The sequence below is a fragment of the Mesoplodon densirostris genome, chromosome 5 (assembly GCF_025265405.1).
Source record: "Mesoplodon densirostris isolate mMesDen1 chromosome 5, mMesDen1 primary haplotype, whole genome shotgun sequence".
NCBI lineage: Eukaryota > Metazoa > Chordata > Mammalia > Artiodactyla > Ziphiidae > Mesoplodon > Mesoplodon densirostris.
The window spans coordinates 61,477,675-61,500,151 of NC_082665.1; the positions used below are offsets into that span (position 1 = coordinate 61,477,675).

The 22,477-nt window shown below is 37.2% G+C and overlaps 1 protein-coding gene across 3 annotated transcripts in view; it reads right to left on the reverse strand.

Annotated features, from left to right (window-relative positions):
- The window catches only part of ZBTB20 (zinc finger and BTB domain containing 20), a 288,208-nt gene that overhangs the window by 198,325 nt on the left and 67,406 nt on the right, over window positions 1-22,477 (reverse strand). The window contains exon 2 of one of the 3 annotated variants that reach the window (XM_060099879.1): window positions 22,284-22,377. The exons of the other annotated variants lie outside the window; for them this stretch is intronic. The gene's annotated coding sequence lies outside the window, so the exon portion shown is untranslated. The remainder of the gene's footprint in view (window positions 1-22,283; window positions 22,378-22,477) is intronic. 3 annotated transcript variants of the gene reach the window in all.

Genomic DNA, 22,477 nt, shown 5'->3' on the forward strand with positions numbered 1-22,477 from the left:
TCATTCTTCAGTGTTTTATACAATTCTTCAACATTAATAATAACCTCCTATAGCAACTGTGGTCCTTTTTCTTCCCCTGGTGATATATTTATCATCTATTACACAAACTCCTCCTTGCTTCCTCCTTTGCCCCACCAGCTCTAACATCTTAAATTTTCACTTGACATACTGCTTACCTAAATTATTTCATGTGTGTTCCCATCCATGGAAATTCATTTTTGTGTGACATAAATCCTTACCCTATTCTATTTCACAGTAATAAAACTTTATACTGAATTGCCAAAGAGATAGGTAACCAACCACACAGTTTAAATTAAGTGCAAGATACACATGTTTGAATATTCTTCTTTCTGTCTAAGGTGTATAGAGACAGGTCCTGTTTGTGTCTGAGCACTCTGTCATGTTACTCAAACTGCTGGAGTTAAACCACGTAAGAACAGTTTTCTCACTTTGAGTTAAAAGTAACTGCTGCTGTGAAAAAATAAAAAGCATAGTAATGAAATCATATGTGCATTAAAAAAAATCTCTTCTAAATAATGGTTATGATTGGGTACAGTCTATGAAGGAAGCAGCTCCTGACTTGAGCACATGCCAGTGAGATTAAAACTCATCCAGGGTTGGCATTCTCATTGATTGTTGTCCCTTAGCACCTTCAGTGGTTTCCAGTCTTCGTCCATGCTAACCTTTGCTAGTTGTTGTAGCCGTGGTAAATATCCTGTTTATTGGATTTTATTAGGATTTAAAATTTTGACATTTGGAAAAAGCACAATCCTTCTTTTCCATCCTGTTGCTTTTAAAGTTTAAGTGTCCAGGCTTTTTCCAATTTTAACTTTCTCTCTCCTAGCTTCAGAAAATTACAATTTTGGAAAGTCACAATTATATTGCTAGTTTGTGGCCAGACCATTATCAATTCCATATAACAAAATTTTAGTCTGAGGCATGATTCATAAAACTTAAGCACCAAAGTTTACTTCTGTTCCAGTTACTTGGCATTTTTGGTGAAATGAGTTTTGGTCTGAATCACCCATTTAACTATGTTGATTCTCTACCACTTTTGGTGATATAATAGTTATAATGCTAGATATCTGCATAGCACTGTAAAGTTTTCAAAGTGCTGCCACATACACAGTTCTTACTTGACACGTTGTATTATAAGCAATCAGATATTACAGCCATTTTATAGATAAAGAAACACAGGAACAGAGAGTATTACTCTGGATCACACATGGTTAGCAGCAAGGCCAGAACAAACTTCTATTCCAGGGTTCTTTCCACTATATCACATTATTATTGTTTTTATTATTTACTTATCATTGCATACTTATTACTGCTTTTCAAATATCCGATCATCACATCCTTCTCTGCACTGCACTAATATTGTAACCCTATTGTATTTGATCTCTTTACTAGGTTGTACCCACCCTTCCAGTTCCCTACAGCCCTCACTAGACTGTGAGCTACTCCAGGACAATGTTTCATCCATGTTTGTATCTCTAGCCCCTGGTGAGATCCTACCATGTGTTTGCCAAGTGACTGTGAGGTAAATATTCACCTTCTCTTAGTTGTAAACTGTTTTCAACCCACGATTTTTAAAAATATGATATAAAGGTTAGTATTATCTAAGAGGAAGGCATTTCATCCATGTCACAAGTAGGAGAATGGAAAAATCAAGAGAGTGAATGTGGTTTATTTGAGAGTATCGGTGAGTCAGTGACAGAGATAGGAAACAAAAACAACCCAGGGGTCTTCATGCTCAGGCTACATCTCTACCACCACAGCCAAACTTACTGGGACCAGACAGACTGTGGGGACTGTGTAAGCAGCATGAACAGCATTTCCACATCCCTTGGGCAGGCTATTATTGTTGCAAAGAACTGTGGCAAACTGGACATTTTGTTCCCTTCTAATTTATCTGTGTTCCTGTAGCCTTGTCTCCACTTCTAAACACTAATCACTTCTCTAGGTGAGCTTAAGTACCTAATTATTAAGAGCCCTCCAAATTTCTAGTGCCATCTTCAATACAGTTAGTGCCCTTTCTGTCCCATTTGCCCCGTGCTTGGTACTGAATCAGTATAGCAAATATCCCTAATGAAGAATCATGACACAGGGTTAAATTTACAAATTAAGCAATTCCTTTAGTTTTTATGTCGATTCCTTTCATCTTTGAATCCCCATCCTCCATTTGCTTAAAATACATCCCACTGTGAAACTCAAAAAAACAATGCTACTATGACAGTTCAAAGAGAAATACTGAAACCTAGGCCATTTTCCAGAGTCACGTCTCACCTGTAAGCTCTTGCATATAGCATCAGATAACCTAGTCTTCCAGGGAATGGTAGGACAATACATTAGCAGATTTAATATTAATCTCCAGAATCCCAGATTTATTCCTGTCCAGGTTAAGTGCTCTTTTGATTATTATAGCAAAAAATAATACAAAAAATCGATTACAACCATTAATGGAGGCTTAAAATATTAACTTCCATAGCTTTAACCCAATATCTATAATTAAATGCAGAAAAGCTAAGTTAATGTAATGTTAAGGTTGAGCTTCTAATTGCACAAAAGTCATGAAATTTAAAATTAAGGTTTCTAGTGCCACTGTCTGTTAGTTCTACAACATTCCTCATATGATTTTCTATAATATATGTTTCATTTAAATGTGTCTGTGATAGAGTTCCTAAGAAAGAATATAAAGTACAATCGATTAGAATTCAACTCTTAGATATTCTGCTTAGAGTTTTATGTAATCAAAAGTACTGGAAAAGTGCAATTAGTTTAAAATTGCAGTGCCCCATTCGAGTGATTACCATATCCTTGTTTAGGAATTTGTCCATTTTCCCTATAAATCCTTTAACTTTCACTTCTAGCCATCCCCTGGAGAAGAAAAGAGAATTTATGTAAAAACAAAACCAAAACAACCTGTGGGCTGGGACAGTACATATGGGTCTGTTCTTTAAATATATGACAAAAGGTATTCATGTGAAACTACTACTTAAGAGAGTAACTCGGAATATTCAAGTTTATGGGAACATCTAATAGGACAAGTCAAGGCTCCAGAGATGGGTAGATAGGGATTCAAGTCCTTTTAATGCTACTTACTAGCCAAGCTGACTTTGAGTAAATTACCTAACCTCTCTCAGTCTTGTTATCAGAGTAATTATACCTACTTTGTAAGGTAATTGTGAAGATTAAACGAAGTGACATATGTAACACAGGCTTTGCAAAGCTCTCTTGGAATTTATAGCACCATCTCAACTATTATCATTAAAGAATGAATGACCATAATTTAGCCGTCATTTGGTTGTCCACATGTATTTCTGAAACACAGAATAATCATTCAAAATTTAGTCTATTGAAAGGTACATAGAGCTGTTATATATATTTTTCATAATAGTTTCCTTAGGATAGGTACATGTCTATGGCTTATTACTGAGCATCCAGATACGTTCAATACATGATGCATCAGGTACATCAGCTAATTCTGAAGGCAGATGAGTGAAATGAATTCTTGGATATTGGGCTGCCATGCTCAATATTTTCTTCAAATGTTATGAAACAGTTGTGTCTAAATAGAGAATATGCTTGAGAAGTTCTAGTCCAACATGCAATTTAGAGAGAAAGTTATAAATCATAAATATAAGGGCTTAAAGTTAAAGTGCCACCTCAACCAAAACAATCATAAAAACTCCTAAGTGCATCCTGGCAGGAATAAAAGCAGCAAAGCCTGTTGTGGATGCTGCAAAGCCCAAGAAGGTAACCAAGTGAGTAAACAGTAAGGCAGGATTATCCTTATTTGGGAGGAATCCATTCCAGACAGGAATTAAAGGGGAGGGGGTGAGGGAAGGAGAATGCAGCTTGGGAGGAAGGGCTTTTGCATCTGAAAGCAGCTACGTTACTTGTGGAATGAAAAGGAAATTTGTTTTTTCCTGTCAACAGTAATCTTGTTTGAGGTCTAGCAGACAGGTACACAAAAGATACATGTGTTCCACCTACTTGGTTTTTCTCCTCTGGCAGTGGGGTGTACAGGCAAGGTTCAGGTTAATCAGACCCACTCAGAGTAACATGGCCAAATTCCTTTCAAAAGTATAAATACCGATTCTTCAATAGCTTTATTCAATAGACTGATAATTTATTGCACGGTTCCTGGCACATTCACAGCCAGGATTTGCTCCTGGGTGTACTACAATGCAATAAATGGGTTTAAATGAAAGGTGGGGAGATTTATACTGAAACCATGAATCACAATAGATAATTATTGAAACCCCCAAAATCTCACACACATGTAATACCCAGAAAAACATACATAACCAATAATTTCTGAACGCTGTTGGCTCTTCCTATGTTAAATTCATGGTATAAATGAGATTTCAAACAGAGGGGAGTAGGTGGATCAATGACCTCAGCATCACATATCATCTCTGACTTTCTGTGATGTGAAGCAAGTTACCTATCTTTTTTGGTACTTCATTTTCTTAACAATTAATAAATTGACTATAAAACCTTTAGCTAATATAAACTCTATTAGAAAATGGCCTGTTTCCAGAAAAAGACAAGGACACTAGCTATCTACACCCAAAGACTTATATTCCCCAAGCTTTTTAACAATATCAGCATATATTTATAACATTACAATTTATACTTTTAAGACCAAGAAAATAGTTTCAATGGTCATAAAGAAAGCAATGGCTATTTTCTGAAAAAGGAAAGACTTTTCTTTCTATGATAGTTTAACTCAAAAACTTTTGAAGTCCTTTTCTTTAAAGATTTTCATACATCATTTACCTTTGAGAGTAAGCGTGAAAAATCTCAGGAAATAGGTAAATATTGTTCATTTAAACATGTCCCTCCCCACTCCAGGAAGCCTCACAAAGCTAGATGACAAACAAATTGGAGGTACTTCATTAATGCATTCAGCAACGATTAACTGAGCACCTACTATGTCTGACATGAGGCAGTGAACCAGAGGGTCCATAGATAGCATATAACACCATCTCCTAGTACCATGAAGGGAACACTAGTCATAGTTAGGCTTAGTGGTTTTGGTTATGAGGTAAATGAAGTTCAAAACAGTAACCATTTGTTTCATTTCATTAAAAATTTTTGAAATGATTGTTTATTTAGATCATTTAAGTGTTTGTTAACAAATTATCTCCTTGCTAAAATGCTAAGAATTGCCAACTAAAGCCACTTTTGAAATAACGAAAACAAATCAATAAAAAACACAGTGATTTGGGGGAAGAATCTATTTTATAAGAAAGGCACATTACCTAAGACCAATACAATTACATGAAGTGTTCTTAAAAACTAGATTTTCAAATGTGTAGGGTTTCTTCCAGCTATGTTGAAAACTCATTCATTCAGTCTGTATTTAATTAGTGTCTAGAACATGGAAGATAGTATCTCTAGGAGCTACTTCTACTCCATCAATATATTTAGAAGAATGACTACCTATTTCATGCAGTTACCATGAAGAAACCCTGTCAGAAAACTAAAATGAAATGGCTCATGAAGTTGATATTTAAATTAACAAGGATTCTGCTCATACCTCTTCTTTCTCCTTGGGATGGCATTATCCATGAGCATCCCTGTATATGAAGGAGGCAAAAACTGCTTTGGATATTTATGCCCCTGGCTAGGCCAGTCAAAAAGGAATATGAACTTGTTACTGGATGCTTCTGTATGACACAGAAGCACAACTTATGGCCTTTTGTACATAACCAAAAGGGCTGCTAGTCTCTTTAGAGTGTTTAGAATAAAAGCCACTTATTCTCTTTTCAGGGTAATCTGAACATTGCCCTTCTCAGAACTTTCTGCTTCCCACATAAACTACCACCTGTGCAACACTTTCTGGCTTGAAAAATGCTTTCACATATGTTGTGTTGTTCAGTTAGAAGGCAGCAGCGTGGGGACTAAAAGAACTGGCTTTGGCACCAGAGAGATCAGGGCGTTTACCAAAGTCACTTACTAGTTGTGTACAATGCGCAAGCTGCTTGGTCACTTTAAGCCTTTTTCTGATTTGTAAATTGGGGATAATAATGCCTACCTTGCAGCAAGGTAGAGGTTAGCTATGGTGCAGGTAAAGTGTGATTGTCATCAACAACCCATTGCAGGGACACCAAAGGCTTCTCAATAGTCTGCTTCTCTTTATCAGGCTGGAGGAAGGGGGTCTACACCATTACTTAAGAGTATACATAATCCAAGCCTCTAGTTAAAGTAATGGTCTCTTCAAATCTTTGATCTGAACCATCTTCATAAAACGTTTCTTTCATTCATGGCCAAAACAGGCCTTTCCATATACTCTCAGAGAGAGAGCCCTTCTTTGGGAGCGAGAGATAAAATTTAATTCTACATCTTTTTTAACCCTGAAACTATGTTCCCTGAAGCAATCCATGTGCTGCCATCAGATTTTATTAGGTGGGCTAAAATAGAGTCAGGAGGAGATTTTCTTACATAATAGCTGTCCCCATGAGACCTTCGGAGAGTCAAAGTTTTCTAATGAAGAATTTTTGAGATCCATAAGTACAGGAAAAATCTTGATGACCTCTCTTGCTTACTGATTCATTGATAATTCTCAAGCATTGGGCTGGCACAACTAGAGTAAAATTTTGCACAGTGTAAAGTGGTGGGTGTGGATGTTTTTGGAGCCAGTCAGTCTCTGGCAGCTGACTGAATCACACTTGTGCTTTCCTGCCCACTTACATCTTCAGAGAGCAGCCTGGGTGTGGATGCTCATCAGATGTGCTCATTTAAGGACAAACCCATTTGAATATTATAACAACATTTGGCAAACTTCCTCTACCGAATGGTGAACCTGGCCCACTGCCTCTGAGAACTATTGCTTGGCTGGGAAACTTAGGTCCTTTGATGTTCTTCACATGGTAGACCATATTCAAGGCCTCCCAACTAAACACCCTCTGTAAGAGTCCTGCTCCTCAAACATTTTCAAGTTCCTGGTCTGGACCAGTGGGTTACAGATATGCAGTGAGTCCTTTTGCAACATACGGCTATTTTTAATCGTGTCTGGAGAATCCAAATGTCTTATTGAGATCTAGTGGCCACATACTTCATTAGGAAGTCAGAAACTGTCTACTGAAGAAGTTCTATGTGGAGAACTTAGAACTTAAGTTCTTAAGACCTGCACCATACTTAAGGCAATACTCTCTATTCCCTCAAGATGTCTGTAGTCTTGCTGGGAATCTGAGAACAACAAAACCTGTTCAGGCAAAACTACTTAAGACTCCTAGATCAACATACAAGTGAGTACAGACAGGATATATAAAGACTAGGGTAATAGGACAAAAAAGAATTTGGAAGGGAGTGATGGATCTACATATTCTAAAGTGAGCAAGAAGAGCATCAGGGAGTGGAGAGAGAGCACGGACAAGGGCATGGAGGTGGGAAAGGGTCAGCCTGTGATGCTTGATGTAGAGAAAGCAGGGCAGTCAGAGCAGGAGGGTCACTGTGGGTGCAAGGAACTGCATGAGGAACTGACTCATCTGGTCATAAAGACTGCCAAGATGCCAACCAAACCCCTGTTCATTCTGCTTTGGGGGAAACAGAAGTTAATGGGGACCTTGGAGCTGGGGAAGAAAGAGAGGCCAAGGAGAATAACTGGTAGTAGAGGAGCTTACAACCAGATGAGGAATTTGGATTTTAATCTAGAGGTAGAAAAGAAGAAGAGTAGAATCCTAAACCAAGAAATGGGATGAAGAAAATGATGGGTGAGGGCAATTATTTTAGATGCTTAAAGGATTGTTTTCTGAAAACAGCCTGAAGGAAGGGTGGCCTATTTCTAGCGGTTCAGAAAGGAGATGAGGGCCATCTTCTCCAGGCCCACTGGGAGGTCCTGAACATAAAGAGAATAAAGAGGCCAACTCAAGAGATGTTGCTGGGGGAGAACTGGTAGAATTTAGTGATTGATTAAATGGGAAGTAAAGGGCAAAAGAAGAGAATTTTAAAATGACCATAGTGCCAGAGCTTGAGGAAAGGGTCTCATGGATAGTAATTGGAAAAGAAAGCGGACTCCTGGAGTAGAAGATGCTTTGGGTAGTGATGGGATGTACAAATGATTAGGAGGGTGTGTGTGTGTGTGTGTGTGTGTGTGTGTGTGTGTGTGTGTAAACTATAGACCTGCAGATTTAGAAGACCCCTTTTCCCTAATGTTACCTAAGAGCTTACAACTTTCATTCAGTTACCTAATTTTTTAATTAAACAAGTATTTATGAAGGGCCTACATATGTGTAAGGTTTACAATACAGCTATGTGTAAAGCTTAAAATAAGGAGACATAAAAGTTCCATCACTGAATGGAGGATGGTTTAAACCTGTTTGCAGCATTATTTAAAGGGTACATTTTCATTTTTTTATATTAATTTTCTCTTGTTTGTAATTCTTAGGGCACCGACATAGCACTGCTTTCATCAGCAATAGATGTGCCATCTCGATACAATTTATAATCAAGTAATTTTTATTAGTGTACTTGGATATCTCCTTTTTTCTCAAATAGCATTTACGCATTTAAATGAAGCCAGTTGAATAAGATGGCTTTTGGTTAACAGCTGGTTTAACTTTCCACTCAGATCAGTCCTGATCAAAAACCATGTAGTTCGGTGGAAAGATACATGTCTATATGCATATTCTATGCCTCACTCAGGTTTTGGCCTTATGGCCATGGTTTTAGAACTACTATCAATTACATTGTGAACTCCTGCTTGTTTGGGGTTGAGAGGAAAAAGGAAAATTCATACTTATTTTGCACAAAGCACTGTGCAGGAATCCAATGGCTGTAGCCTCTGTTCATCATCAATTCAGGTATGATGGAAACCTGTGGGGAGCTGACCTGCAGTACTGATCTCTTAGATCATCTCCCTTCTCTCATGCAACTGATATCTAAGGAGCTGCAGAGCCCCAGGCTCTCAGTTATTCTCAGAATCGAGTTCACCTATACATATACCAAAAGAAAATCATTTTAAAAACACGGCTGGATTATTTCTTAAACATTAATATAAAGCAAAAAGAGCAAAAGAAATGGATGTAGGAATCTCATTTCGTTATATTTATTAGGACCTGAAAACCTACCTTGAAGAAAACTAGTCATGGATAAGAAAATAACTTCTTCACAGTGGTTAAAGAAAAAAGTACCCAAAGAAATAAACAAACATATGAAAGCCTCTTAATATACCAAGGTATTACTATATTTATTTCTGACCTTTGGCTACTGAGAAAATATGAAGGATGACAATTCTATAGCTATTCTATATAATGGCAGATGTTCCTCTTATTCAAGGAAACAAAATCCTTTTATGACATTTTACTAAATGTCTATCCAACCAAAGAGCATTTTATGTGTTCATTTTAGATAGTCTTGTTCACCAGTCTTTATAACTTAAAAATAAAACATTTTCTTAAGCAGTCCACCTTGTGTATGAGTGTGTTGAATATTTTCTTTAAGTGTTAATTTTGTAGTACATGATATAGTAGAGTGGGACAATTATATACAACAATTCGTCTATCAGTCTTATATTTCTACTTCCTTTTCTAAAATATATTTAAATTAATGGCAAAATTCTGTTAAGTGTTCAATGTATATCCTCACTGCTGATTTTTTTTTTTTTTTCAGTATGCGGGCCTCTCACTGTTGTGGCCTCTCCCGCTGCGGAGCACAGGCTCCGGACGTGCAGGCTCCGTGGCACGTGGGATCCTCCCGGACTGGGACACGAACCCATGTCCCCTGCATCGGCAGGCGGACTCTCAACCACTGCGCCACCAGGGAAGCCCCTCACTGCTGATTTTTTCACCATGGTACCATTACCGGTACCACAATGGTTCCTCATGTCTTAAGTCTATGCAGTACAATCCATTCTCTATTACAGCATCATTTTCTTTTTGTAAATAGAAATTTGCCTTTCACACAGCAATTTCCACTAAACTATAAAAGTGCTAATGATGCCCAATTTAGGACATAAACAACTTACTACTGTCTTCCTTTGAGCCTTTCTCTTTTTTAATTTCTCTAACTCATTACACTAAGAATATTCTTTCTTGGAAAGCTGTGGCAGGATGGATTTCATAACGGGTTACAAGTTGACTTTTTAAAAAAACTGATGCCGATATTAGACTTTTGGTTAACCTATCAGTTAAGAAGTGTACTTTGTACTTGACATTTTTCTTGCTTGGGCAATTGACTCCAAATATCCTTCTTCTATTTTGCTTTCCTCACTGTGCATCCTCAATTTTCTTTCTATAAAATATCCTTTCTACTTCTATATAACTATATCTTCTTTAATTATTTTTCTCACTTATCACATCTGATCCTATTTTTCTTATGTAATTAAAATATTTCCTGAGTACATTTTAGTTCAGTAGCTGGTTGTATTTACATCACTTATTCCACAGTTTGTTTGATGACTTGCATAAAGCACATACATTTATCAAACTGACTCACATTCACTGTGAATAAACTGAAGTCCAAACTGCAAGTGGATTTGTCTATAGCTTTGTGTAAACATGATGCTGGACAAGACTGCCATTCTTCAGCTCTGTTTCCTTTTCGCTTATGGAGGAAGACTTGAAGACAATAAGTGTGTTGTTTTAGCTTTGTAATTTTTCTTTTTTTTTAAACTTGTCCTTAAGGGCTTACATTCACCCTTTAGGAAGAAATTATAATTTCTTATTTTCTGGTCTCATTCTTTTTTTTTTTTTGGCTGTGTTGCGTTTTTCGTTGTTGTACACTGGCTTTCGCTAGTTGAGGCGAGCGGGGGCTACTCTGTTGTGGTGCGCAGGCTTCTTGTTGCAGTGGCTTCTCTTGTTGTGGGGCAGGGGCTCTAGGTGCTCAGGCTTCAGTAGTTGCAGCACGCGGGCTCAGCGGTTGTGGCTCGCGGGCTCTAGAGCGCAGGCTCAGTAGTGTGGCACACGGGCTTAGTTGCTCTGCAGCATGTGGGATCCTCCTGGCCCAGGGCTCGAACCCATTTCCCCTGCATTGGCAGGCAGACTCCTAACCACTGTGCCACCAGGGAAGTCCCCTGGTCCCATTCTAGATCTCTTTATTTTCTTCCTGTTTGTTCTCCATTTTAAAAATCATAATTTATGAGTTGTCTTTTGAATATACAGAGCTTAAGATAGATTTTTCTAAAGGGGATCTGGAATAAAAAATGCCTGAACACATGAAACAAAGGGAGCTTATAGACTCACAAGGATTAAAAATTACTTTCGGGCTTCCCTGGTGGCGCAGTGGTTGAGAGTCTGCCTGCCGATGCAGGGGACACGGGTTCATGCCCTGGTCCAGGAGGATCCCACATGCCACGGAGCAGCTGGGCCCGTGAGCCATGGTTGCTGAGCCTGCGCGTCCGGAGCCTGTGCTCCGCAACGGGAGAGGCCACAACAGTGAGAGGCCCGCGTAGCGCAAAAAAAAAAAAAAAAAAAAAAAAAAAAAAAAAAAAAAAAAAATTACTTTCATTCTCTTTCTAATTTTGAATATAAAGATGCTTTTATTTATAAGTCTGTCCTTTAAGTAGTATGGAAAACTCAAAAAAATTTCCTGTTTACAGTGAAAGAGATTCAATTTGAGTTGTAATATTTATTGAGAATCTACTATGTCCAAGACATTATACCAAGTAAACTTCTTTCACTTAAAGAATTAACATCTAGCAGAAGAATTAGACTAATACCAGATGATGACACAAATTAAGTTTCATACAAGCACCACCAAAAATTGGGGGGAAAGGAGTCCCTAGGATGAATCAATGACCTTTGCTACAGAGAAAGATGAAGAGAAGTAGGCACAAAGGGTGCATAAAAGTAGTGGACTTTGAGATGGGCCTTAAGGACAGACAACATTTGACAGATGGAAATGAAGAAAGGGGTATATATGCAACTAAATAAAGAAAAGAGTGTTAGATCAAAAGTGGGATATTCAGAAAAAAAGTGCTCTTCTATGGAAACTGTAGATAATATTTCAGATTCTACTCTTACAAATTATTCTAAGCAAAGTTGCCACTCATTATATGGTACTCAATGTAAAATCTTCACCTAGCCTATAAGGTACATTACTAGTGAGACCAGAAAGAATGTAAGTAGATGTGAGGCTATGACTAGACATACCCTGATTGTGTCCCAGATGTTTCTGTAAACTTCTCAATACGGTCTTTAAAGAAATAAACCTCACAGAACTTTTATTGTTTTAGACCACTTTGAATTCCATAAATAAATGGAAATAACTGCAGCTAAAAACATGGAGATTCCAGATAATCTATGTATCTATTTACTATTACAACTTAACTCTATTTCCTTATTATTTTATCTCTAGCTAAAGTTCTCTGGCAACAGACAACAAGGGAAAAGACCTCAAGAGTTATGAAATCTAATCTAAAAAGATGATGGAGTCAAGGACAGTGGCACCTTTTCGAACTTTTTACTTGAATCCTCCTGGTTTTTTTTACTTTCCTAAGTCACTCACTACTCCATTCTACTTTACAACCATTGAAATAACAGAAAAGTTACAGAGATTCAGTAAATGTTCCTATGGCCTGTTTCCAAGTAGCCCAACATAAATAGGGGAAATAAAGTCAAAAGAGCTTTTTTTCTGACATGGGTTTCTAAACAATATAATTATGGTTCACTCCATGGTTATGAGCTTTTGGAGCTCCCACAAAAAAGTCTTTGCTGCAGATGTGGCCACTGGCTGTTATACCCGGCAATTTGATCCATGTTTGTTGTTGTTTTAAACACACACACACACACACACACACACACACACAATCTTCTTGTGTTCAGTAGAGTAGGATGAAGCTCGATACAAAGGTCAGGTATTCCAATATGGTCTCTATTTGCTCATTCATGACCAAGGTGGAAGTTTACACATTTGATGCATGTGAAGATTGTGCCTATTACTCTGTGTTACATTTCTGACCTCAGAATTATTTATTTCAACAACACTATTTTATATAAGCACAAAAAATAAGCCCAAGCTGGACTACTGATGTTGGGTCATTCCAAGAAGTGTCTTCAATGTAGCTTCAAAAATTTACCCTCTTCTCTCTAAATCTAGGTTTATTTCATGGGACAGTTATATGGTGTCTTGCCAAGAAAGTAACTGAGAGTAATGCCTCATGTTTAATTGGGCATTTAGACTTGAGAAGCAATCCAGTCCAAGATTTTACCATAGGACTGCCAAAGCAACTAGATATCAGTGACAGTAAAAAAGACCTTAAGAACTCCACCATTTTGTTTTCTACATAGATCTAGGATGTGGCACATAAAGTATTAACACTTCATGAGCATAGTAGCTCAATTTTTATCAATTTCTGGTATGTACATTAAGTTATTTTTTAGGAAAAATATAATAAATTGAAGTATAATTTAACTTCCATTTTCCCAAACAGCCTCTTCTTACCATCCTTCCTAATGTATTTCTTTGATCCTTGGCAAATCAGTGAAAGAAATCAGGACTTTGCATTTGATTATGTGTACACTTATTAAAAGCATACTGGGCTTCCCTTTTCTGATGCTATTAGAGATTAATTATAACTTTCCTAACTCAACCTTAGTATTAGACTGGTAAAATGTATTAGTTAAAATGAACACCATAAATTCACAGTATAACTTATCTGGTACATTCTTATCTGGTACAAACTACTTGTAGTTTAAAAATGTGCTGTTCAGGACTGAATGCCTCAAATATAATCAGATTTTATTTCTAGAGAAGCAAAGTCTATACTTGTATGTGACCCCATCAGCAACTAACTTTGTCCTAATGGAATTAATACAGTGTATGAGTTCAGAATTGGGTAGATGAGAAGGGGAAGCGAGAATGAAACTCATTCACTCCCATGCTAGGTTTTGCAAAATAGCTTCCTTATTCCCACAGTGTGACATTTCTTTTCCTTATTTCCAGCACAGTTAAGGTCAGTAGCCCTCAAAATCTTCTACATAGAGATTTATGTTTTTTCCCCTAAAAACATAAAGATGAGCTTGTGATTAAAAAAAAAAATGATGTCTCCTGCTAAATTATACTGTCAGGTGGAACAGTTACCAAGCAAAATTTTGAAGAGTTAGTCATACTTCATGCTACCTTTCTATCTTTGTCTGCTTCACAGATTTCAGGACGGGGGTCACAGCTAGTTTATCCCTTTTGGTTAGAAAGCCTTTCCAGATGAGGTCATCATTTTCATCACTCTGTTTCTTTCTCTCTCACTAGAGTGTCTTTCTAAAGGCAACTGAGGACCTCTTTAGTGAAATATTGAAGGCAGGGAATGCCTAGAATGATTAAAATACACAAAGCTTTCCCATAGCACTTGTCCTTTTTTCTGTAAGGAGATGAGGTAATATATAATCTCCTTCCTATATTACTACCACAAGGGCAATTTGTGGGAGGAAGAGATGGATTTCTGGGAGTAAAATCCTGTTGCATGGCCAGGGCTATTTTCAGAAGGACTTATCTTCAATACCCTCATTTCAGAATTGGTCTCTTTGCTCAGAGCAGTACCTTGGGCAACACTGAGAACCCCCATCTTTAAGGGAAGATTGAAAGTTATTTCCTTGTTGTTGGAATATCTGATGAAGAAAAAGGAAGATGCAAAAACAAGAGACTCTGCTAATGTAAGGTGATGTGCATGAATAAATGTCAAATCCTTCTGCTGTTTCTCATGTGATTTGTCTGATATCCCTATTTACTCTTCTGCTCTGCAGTTTCTACCACTGGACAGCCCCCGTGTGTAATCTGGACAGACAGCTAGTTTGCTTATATACAAATTAAATAGTCCTCAAGTGCCAGTAGACCTCTGTATCTTTTTAATACCCCAATAACTTCTTCAAGCAGGAACAGTTACAGAGAACCTTACCATAGAACATGGAACACACACTAGCCAAAGAAATCACTACATGTGTAAATTAGACTAATCATTACTTCCTTTCTGGATACAGTGCTAGCGTTGCCTCAGAGTTTATGTTGAAATATACATTTTTATGAAATATTTCTCACTGTAGTCAGTATCAGTTTAGAAGTATCAAACATGGATTCCCAGTTCCCGCACACCTGAAAACCAGAGAGAGAGGGAAGAGCTGAAAAGGGTAATAGACAAAGGCCTGGACTTTTCTTAGATTTTAAGAGGCCTATTGTATTTGTAAATTCCTGATTAAAAACCTGACAATTGTCACTGCCAGACTATTCCTGAGCTTCTTCATCATATTTTTTTTTTTTCCTAAAGTTTATCAAAGAACTGAAGGGCTTCCAGAGATGAAAATAAACTTGACAATCATGTTGCAACTCAAACAGATCCTGATTCTTTTCATCACTTTTTAATTCATTGCAGATGGTGTAAATGGGATGTTTATTGGCTGGCAGGTAATGAGTCTTATTGTAGATAATAGTGATAGACGGGCTCTCACGCATGTTGATGGCCCAGCATCTCAGAAGCTGTATATGACTATCACCTATTGCATGGTAGCACGTACAATATTGTGACAGGATGCAAAGTCAAGTACATTCCCCTCAGTAGAAACAATTATTGGTACACCTGAATCTCACTAGTCACATATGAGTTGCACTGATTTCATCCTCACTGTCCACATGGGTAGACAGTCTGAGATGTGATCTAATGTCTACTGCTCTAAAAGGAAAATGTAATCTGTTTAAACATCCAAACACTCCTCTTCCCAGGTCCCGCCATTCATCACAACTGTCAGTGCTTCTGTGGAAGAGTAATGACCCTCAGGCATGGGATAATGCTCCGTGGGGGCCTTATGAATGCCACTGCGAAGCACAGAAATTGATCGGTTTACAGTGGAGCTGGTATGTGCATCATGAAAGACCTGCACTTACTCACTAAATTACAAGTGGCTGTTTACTCCTTATACAATAAAGCCTGGGTTAGGGAGCCACAGATCCTGCTGACTTTAATTGTCCCAAACATGTGAGCACTAGATTTGGGCCCATCAGTGAGATAGATTTAAACAGCTTGAAACTGAAAGTTGGATCAGTCATTCAAAAATGCATTGGGAGATAACACAGGTATTGTTGCCTTCCACTCTTTTTTCTTTTCCTTTTTTATCCTCTCTAGCAATGAAAGGTAACAACATCCCACTATCCAATATAAACACAGTTTAAAAAAAAAAAACAGAATAAATGTGCCAGTGAAAAGTTAATTCTTTGTTTCCTTCCTGTGGGCTTCCCTCCATTTCTGGATTTGCTCACACATTGTTTCTATAAAGTAGGATAAAGATGAACAGTTACATAGTATGAACTCATGATTTTCAAAATATCTCCCAACAGCTCTATTTCCTCATTTAACCTATATTGACCTTTTCCTTTAAATCCTCCCTACACTCCCAATCTCGTCTACATTTACTATCAAATCTCCTTGGGAGACAGGCTAACTTGCACTCTATAGACTATTCATACCTTGGTAAATGCTCTATTATTTGAAAGTTTTATTCAAAATATATCTCTTCCTCAGCTCTCAGACTTCCTTTTTAAAGCTGGATATTCTCTTGTGATCTCTCTTTTGATTCTATCTCCCTTAGTTCTAGTAGCAGTACTTTATTTTCAGGGCTTTTAGAATCTAGAAAGTCACCATGTTTTTCATATTTCTTTGATATTATTTCCTAATGTACCTTTAATTTTTAAATTTCCGTCCAATATTTTTCATCAACAACCTCGAGAGTACCAAACATTTTACTGTAGTCTATTTCTCAGTAAATAGGTTTTGGTAGCTCTGTTATTTTATTAGATCATAATATTTTTATGCTTTTCTTTTTTTAAAGGGGTAGAGATAGCTAAAACTGGAGGGAAAATAAAAGATACCTTTCAGAGTGTCACATCTATGTTAAGTCACAAAACACTAGTTGGTCTTGCCTTGAAAATTGTTTTCCAATCTGTATGAGTTGAATGGCTCAACATAAATAAATGAAGGAAACTAAATCTTTTACTCACATTGACTCATTCCATTTTAAGAAAATTTACTAAGTAATGAATGGGCCCTTATGAAATCATTACAGTTAGGAGAGCTCTTTCTACTTGAGAATTCTCTGTTCCTTTGGCAGTTCAGGGTTATGTCCAACTTAACTATACTTTTGGTGTTCAAAATATTCTGATTATTAGTATTTCTAATGATGGGACTCAGACACATTCCTGGGAAAAGAGACTTACAATTAGAGAGATCTTAATAATTAACAAAATATACCAATGAGATAATGAAATTGGAAGCTCTCAGTATACTGCCAGGGATGAAATCTTTTTTGAGACTTAGGAATATGCTAGAAGACAATAAAAGAGATCAGATAGTGAACTGAGCAAAGTGACCTTTGATGTAAAGTGTCAGCTAAAAATGTCAATCCAATTCAGGACTGGATACAAAGGGATATTGTGTCACTGAGCAGAGAGGTATTAAGTTACCTGATTATCTTCTCTGGAAGAATGCATTATGGTTTAGACACTTTTATTACCTGAAAGATGTAGACAAATCAGGAAAGATTAACAACCAGTTTTATTAGGAGGTAGCAGATGAGCTGGTATGAATAGCTCTGGTTGTTAAAAGTTCTGTATTCTCTTTGCAGCTTTGATATGCTCTCGAGTGGGAATAGTCATTCTTGAAATTTAGATAGGGTAAATTATATTCTGTTCCCCAGAGAAAGGGCAGTTTGGGAACTGAAGGGAGGGAAGGTTTTAAAACAGCAGAAAGACCTGGGGTGGCAGAAGGGCAGGAAATTCTATTATAAGATTTTCAACTTTAATTAAAACAACAAAACAATAACAGCCATTTGTTAAGCCTTCATTTAAATAAACTCAGTACATTTAGTATGTGCAATATGTCTTTCATATTTAGTACCTAGTTGTTTTTGGTACATGCAATAAGATTATTCCATAATACTACACTACTATGCTCATGTTTCCCTGGAAATATAATTTGCAAGGCTATTCTAGAAACTCTGATTATGAAATTCAATATCACTTTCAGTTAGTTACCCTTAATTCTAGTGCAGTTTTCTCATGTCTTCACACTTACCCTGAAGCTGTAACCTCTGGTTTCATAGGAATGTCCTGGTGGAAGAGGCTCCTGCCCCTTGCCTTCTGAATGATTTTCTACATATACTTTCATATATAATTACATATTTTACCAATTAACACTATTTATGAATATCATTGAGAAATGATTCATATAATTTTCTAGTTTATTAGTGAAAATAAGTTGTCCAGAAGCTAACAATAAATTACCAATTTTTACACAGGCCATTATTCCTGGGTGTATTTATTATGATTTACCATTTCTTAAAGATTTCAATTGGTTGACAAGGTATAATAGAACTAAACTTACTTCAAGAAATGTTGGTGACTCACTAAAGTCCCAATACATTATACTAATATCTATCCCTGGACTCCATCTTTTAGTTCTATTGGGAAACACCTATAAACATAACATAATTTTTTTCTTTTCTGATGTTCATTCAAGTTACATTTGCCCCCAACCACTGCAGTATGCTTTTCTGTAGACTACCTTGAAGGGTAGATTGTGGTGAAGAATCAGGACATTGAAACTCATATTTAAAAGGGGCAGAAGAAGAGTTTAGATGACATGTGATCTTAGGCAGGCTTTAGGAGAAGATGCGGACTTGTGATAAACCTTAGTAAAATGAGCCCAAACTCTCAGTCACCCCCTTACCTACTGAGGTGCCCGGTTACTGGTGACTTTCTCAATATCTTTAACAATCCTCTCCCACCAAATAACTCTGCTTCATTTGCAAACATGGTTGGACTGTGTTCACATTTCCTTTTCCTCTTCCTCTAAGGAAGAACATTTTTAGGCCAAAATAATCCTTTAATAGACCAAAGACAGGAGATGCTGCTACACATCATAAATCAGTTTCTGCTCTCTTGGCTGCTCAACATAAGACATCTCAAAATCTCCATGAAGCAATATATTACACTGTCATGAGTGTAATCTCTGTATTATCTTCAGTTCCGGACATTTTCTTAACTATTAGTTGGGATTACTTCTCTTCTTGATCCTCTACACTTCATTATCTCTCTACAGCAACTACAACGATTTTCTCAAATGTGAAATCAGATCCTACTACATAAATCTCCAATAGTTGCTCACCACAACTAGAATAAAATTCAAACTTCTCACCCTGAAGCCTGCATAATCTGGTTTCTGACTCCTCTTCTGATCACATCTCCAATATACTTCTCCTTATTCCCTGACCTTATTTCATAATTCACATGCCTAACTCATTTTAGTCTCAGAGTCTTTGCTGTTGCTGTTCCAATTTCCTCTAGACCTTCACAGGGCTTGTTTCTAAGATCATTCAAGTCTCAGCCAGAGGCCACCTTTGTACACTCTATCTCTATTAGGTTATACTCTTATTTTCTTCATTTCACTTATCAGTGTGTGCTAGTATGTCTATATATTTATTAACTATCTCCCCTAACTAGAATGTGTCATGAGGAAGAAGACCTTGTGAGTCCTGCTCACTATTATATTCCCAGTGCCTAGAACAGTAGGGGGCTCAATAAATATTTGCTGAATGAGTGAATAAAAGAATAATTGAACAATAACAGAATTAACAGTAAACAAGGGCAATACCAGTGCTTTTCAGCCTAATGGTTCTTTAAATGCACCTCAAATACTTGAAAAACAAAAATACACTTTCCTATCCATTAGCATCAAAATTACTAATTTTACTAATTAAAAGACTGGACCTCAATGTACATTGATGACTGTTTCAAAATCATGTGACAAATAGGGATTTCATAATTCTGATCTCAAATTATGTGGGATGAATTAGTCCCACAGTGTTTTTCTTAGAACAAAATTGTAAACCAGGGATAATTAATTTGAGGTCCACCATTAGGCTTTAGGGGTTCTGTGAATCCTCTAAAAAGGTATTATGTCCTCTTTTGGGGAGAGGGTCCATAGCTTTCACCAGAATTTCAGTGGAAGCCCTAAATTGGAGGAGGCAAGGAATCCTTTCAAGCAGTACCATTCTAAAGCACTGTGCTATCCCAGCTTCCTCTGTGATGGTATAGGTTCTTTTGAATACAGAGATGCTAGATAGCAAGTTTCAACCACTGTCTATTTGAGGGTTTGTTTCTTTTTTTCTCCCCTAATCAATGTCTTTGTCTATTAGGGTAAAGCTCACTTTACTCTAAAGCTTTCTTATGAGTTTTAGACTGTTACTTTTTGGAATGAGATACATGCCTGCAACCTCAACTCTGCTAAAATATCATTGGCCAGTTGGGATTCAATCTCATTTTTACCTGAATATGTTATATATAAGCATTTTATTAGCCTAAATTCTACATAACTCTCACATTTATTAATTACAAAATTTGGGGGAAAATTTTTAATGCAAGTCCTAGAAGGTTCAAATGAAATAACACTGGGTTAAAAAAAAAATAACATAGTACCAAAACAAAACAAACAAAAAAACTGGGTATGTTGAACCATATGAAATTGCCATTTCTGAAAGTCAAAATGATTGAACATTGGCAAAATGAAATGGTTCAACCTGTGGTTCAGATGTTAACTGCTATTGTTGTTAGAAAAATTATTCTCACTCTCCAATCCTCCCTTCCTGTAAACACTTCCATTCATGTGGAATGCATTGCTGGTAAGTGGCACTGTGGGATGGGGTTGAATTTGCCTGTGATTTTAATTCATAATACATAGGCTTTCTTAATTCTTACCATAGCAGGTACCTCCAAATGACAGAGAGCCTGGAGAATGGGCCTTAGAAAATTAAATTTATAAAGGCTTATTTTTCTCATACCCAGGTGCACTTTTAACTGGACAACTTTTGAATGGATATTAAATCCATGGAGCAAGTTCATGGCGACTGTATTGGTTTCCTATTGCTGCTGGAACTAAGTACCACAAACTTAATAACTTAAACAATAGAAATCTGTTAGAGTTCTGGAGGTCAGAAATCCTTAATCAAGGTGTCAGTGGGCTGCATCTTTCTGGAGATTCTAGGAGAGAATCCCTCTCCTTGTCTTTTCCAGCTTCTAGAGGCAGCCTGCACTCCTTGGCTCACAGTCCCTTCCTCCATCTTCAAAACCAGCCGTCTAGCATCTTCAAATCTCTCTCTCTCTCTGTGATTCTGCTTCCTTTGTCATATCTCCTTCTCTGACTCTGACCCTCCTGCCTCCTTCTTTGCTTTACAAAAACCCTTGAGATTACTTTAGGCCTACCCAGACAATCCAGAGTAATCTTCCCATCTTAAGATCCTAATTTACTCACATCTGCAAAGTCCCTTATGCTATGTAAGGCAATGTATTCACAGGTCCTGAGGATTAGGACATGGACATCTTTGGGGGAGGGGGCCATTATTCTATCACTGGGTTCAAAATATTCCAGATACTCAAATTTCAAATAGCAAGCAAGATAGTATCATATCATTTCTTTACAGCTACATAGACATTTTTACACATACCCTCTTATAATTTTTAAAGAGATAGTAACTGACAACTCTCCAGTCTCACTTTTGGCACATGAGTATGGAAATCATAGTCTTAGTTTTGGTTTGTAGAGTCTTATTTTATCCCTTTACCCAGTCTCAGTTAATCCTACTTATATTCTAACTTGTCCTTTCTGAGGAAGTCATACTGCTATCTCTAGCCAAAGAATTATTAATAAGTTCTTTCAGCACTATCTTCTATTAACTCTAAAAATAAAAATAAAAGACACCGATTTTTAGCCAAGAACCAACCAGGCCAGATTCCGGCACTTCCCGTCACACCTTTCTTGTGCCCTTCCCTCAGGCACTGTATACAACCTGTCTGAATAAGCTAAGCAGCAGGTGCAGGTGTTAACACACATGACTATACCATGAGAAATTTCCTCCCTCAGATTCTCACGTGGATAAACTTAACTCAAATGCCTTCCTTCTTCACTCACCAAAAAGACCTGCTTCCCTGACCTGCATCTCCCCTGTCCACTATCTCAGTGAGCATTAGCCCTTAAACATTTCAGCTTCATCAGCACAGGCCCATCATGACAGCATAACATCTTTGTCCTGCTAGAAACTATTCAGCATCCAGAGGACCATCTTTATGCTGATAACACTAAAATATAAAATAATGCCAACAGCTGGTGCTACAAATGGCTTTTAAAAACGATGTTCATTCACTAAAATTCCTCTTGCTACTTTTGACATGAAACACGCAGTCTCTAATTATTCTGATCAAGACGGTGAAATACAAAAACAAACTTTAATTGTGTTTAACAGATATTTAATCAGGACTCACTGAACTACAGATTAAAGCTGAAATTCATAAACCATAATTACCCGATTGTCGCAATCTTTTGGTCCACATTCTCCTTCCGTCTGGGCGTCTGGCACCTTGCCCCGAATTTCTTTTACTGTCTTCTCAGCTTCGTTACTGTTCGTGTTTTCCAGCAGAGATTTAGCACAGATTACAAAATATCTGTTCTTGGCAACTTTCTTCATTAGCTTTTTTTCCCCCTTGCAAAAAAGTTTAT